This window comes from Orycteropus afer, unplaced genomic scaffold, assembly GCF_000298275.1.
Source record: "Orycteropus afer afer isolate SDZICR_OR568_19922 unplaced genomic scaffold, OryAfe1.0 scaffold00104, whole genome shotgun sequence".
NCBI lineage: Eukaryota > Metazoa > Chordata > Mammalia > Tubulidentata > Orycteropodidae > Orycteropus > Orycteropus afer.
In genome coordinates this window covers 2,975,610-2,978,810 of record NW_006921691.1, presented here as the reverse complement: position 1 = coordinate 2,978,810, position 3,201 = coordinate 2,975,610, and positions in this window count along the sequence as shown.

The following is a 3,201-nucleotide window of genomic DNA, read 5'->3' as shown; positions in this document are numbered from 1 at the left end:
AGGTGGATTGACACAGTGGCTTCAATGATGGGCTCAAGTATAGCAGGGATCGTGGAGCTGGCGCGGGATTGGGCAGTGTTTCGTTCTGCTGTGCATGGGGTTGCTATGAGTCTGAAACGACTTGATGGCACCTAACAACAACAACACCTGGAGAAAGAGAGGAAGGAGAGTCAGAAATAGGAGAAGGGTATGGAATGTGTGACTAATTACCTCCATGAACAACTGCCTCCCTTGCCATGAGATCAGAAGAACTGTATAGTGCCCAAATGCCATTACTGAACATTTTGATCAAAGATTCCATAGAAGAATTCTGATAAAAAGGGAGAAAATGCAGAACAGAATTTCAAATTCTCATGGACTTGAGACTTTCTAAAGCCATGGAGGGTAAATGAACTCCTGAAGCTATTGTCCTGAGAGTATCTTTAAACCTTAAACCAAAAATATCCCTTGAAGTCTTCTTAAAACCAAACAGTAGTTTAGCTTAACTATTAAAAATATGTCTGCCTTGAGCATTAGGCTCTTTTCAGAATTATCTATACGGGACCAAATTTATAACAGCAATGCAAAAGATAATATGCAAACCTTAGGGACAGTGGGTTTATGTTAATGAGGGAAGAACAACTTAGAAAATGAAGATGAAAAGGGTTGCACAACTCAAATAATGTAATCAATGTCACTAAATTGTACATGCAGAAACTTGAATTGGTGTATAGTTTATTGTTTATAAACAGCAACAAATTAAAACTTAAAGAAAAAAAAAGTTACCAGGAGAGAGAAAGCTGTTTGCTGTCCTCTCTTTCCTTCCACCTTTTCACTTACTGGGAAGGGACAATTAGCTGAGCAGTCACCTTGGATTTAGAGATAAAAGCCAAAAGAAGCTTCTCTGCAGAGAGCCATGCACCTCTGTGCTCTTACACAAGACAGAAATAAACTTCTTTCTTATTAAAAGTACCCAAGTAAAGCATGTGTACTTATGACTGTGGTTTCTGGATCCATACTCCTTGGGTACAGTCCCAGCTTCACTGCGAGCTAATTGGGCAAGTTACTTAAACTTCTCTGTGCCTCATTTCCACATTTAAAATGGTGTACGATAATATCACTGAGCCCCTGGGTGGCACAATATTAACCCAAAGGTTGGCATTTTGAGCCCTGCCAGAGGGGCCTTGGAAGATAGGCCTAGACATCTTTTCTGAAAGATCACAGCCTTTACAACCCTATGCAGCAGTTCTATTCTGCACGCTTGGGGTCACTATGAGTTGGAATTGACTCAGTGGCAACTAACAATAATAATACCACCTTTCTTAAGGGTTGTTGTGAGCCTTAGATGATAAGTACATGCAAAGTGTTTAGAATGGTGTCTCAACTCACTGTCATTGAGTCATTCAGACTCATAGTGACCCCCATTGGATTTCCAAGGCAGTAAATCTTCACAGAAGCAGACTGTCTGATCCATGGGTTCAAGCCCCTGGCTTTTTGGATAGCAACAAAATGCCTTAACCACTACACCACCAGAGAATAGTGTCTAACATATAGTAATTAGAGCCTGCGGTGGTGCAAAAAGTCCAGTTAGCAGTTGAGCACATTACAGTTGACGTTTTGAGTCTACTGAGAAGCCCCTCAGAAGAAAAACCTGGCAATCTACTTCCAAAAAGTGAGCCGTTGAAAACCCTGTGGAGCACAGTTCTGCTCGGACTCACTTGAGATTGCCACAAGGTGGAAGGGATTCAATGGCAACTGTTTTCAATAAATGTAATTATTATTATCTGTATTTAATGCATGCATCACACATATTTAAATATAATTATTAAATGCCAAAAGAAATTGAATGACAATTGAATCAAAATATAGCTCTGAGGGGCACTGGGCAAGTTCATGTGATAAAGAAGTCAAAGGAGGAAGTGGAGTTTCATATTTGTTTGGGATTTATTGCTACATTAAAATGAATGTTGGTGTTAAACTAGGTATGAATCTGCAGTTTATGTGATAAACACCTATAAAAATGGCATTGAAAAATCGAGTCTCTTCATTTACCTTGAAATTCCTGTGTTAGCAAAGCTATAAAGAATCTCTGGAGCTATAGTCTCTAAGTGCCTGGGCTGTATATTGCTGGAGTCTGTCAGGGGCAGTTGAGAGGGCATTGGGCTGAGCTCCTGGCTCCACCAACTACAGGCTACGTGATCTCCTGGTTTCAGAGTCACCATCTACGGCAGAGAGAGCTTGATTTTAAGTCTGTTTTAGTCCTGTCATTCTCAAGGAAGTACTTCCCCGAGAAGTTCTTTGAATTTAAACTGAAATGAGAATGAGGAGTTTTCATTTCTAATACCAGCTGGCAGACATATATTGATGCCAGCCCTCTGATGTTGCTGACTCAGTCTTGCCGTCACTTTCCTGGCCTGATGCACCTCTATGTGGGTGAAGACACTCACCTTCCTGGATTTATCCTGGTGCATTCATTCGTTGATTTAATTCATGTTTATATGCAGGTTCAATGCCTGGTACTGGGTATACAGTGATGAACAAAACAGTTGTGGTCTCTGCTTCATGGCACTTACAGTCTCATGATGAGAGACCCAATATACAATGAAGTAAAAAGAATATTTCATTATAAAATGGTGTTACATGCTATGAAGGAAACTAGCAAGGCTCACTTGGTGGGATAGTTCAGGAAGTAATTTCTGAGGAGATGTGTTTGGTCACATATCTGAAGGTGAGAAAGAACCAGTCATTTGAAGAGGTGATGGTGGAGGAGGGATAACGATGATCCAAATGAGGGGATACCGTGTGTAAAGCTAACATGACTGAGAGCTCTTGTGAGTTTTGAGACAGAATACAGTTAATGCATTATATTGTTACTTTGAATATTTTATCTTCAACCTTTTTCTAAAATCCTTTTAAAAAACAAAACAAAAGTTTAAATAAACCACATTTAAGACTGTAGAAATAAGTATGTTCATTATTTAAAAAGTTGGAAAATACAGATAAGCCACAAAGAAGGGAAAAATCCGTTTTATTATAGGATCTCTGGTGGCATAGTGCCTAAGGAATCTGACTGCTAACCAGAAGGCTGGCAGTTCAAACCCACCAGTGACTCCTTGGAAGGAAGACTGGGCAATCTACTTCTGTAGGTATACCTCCTTGGAAACCGAAGGCGGGGGGCACTATGAGTCAGAATCAACTCGATGGCAATGAGGTTTTTTTTTT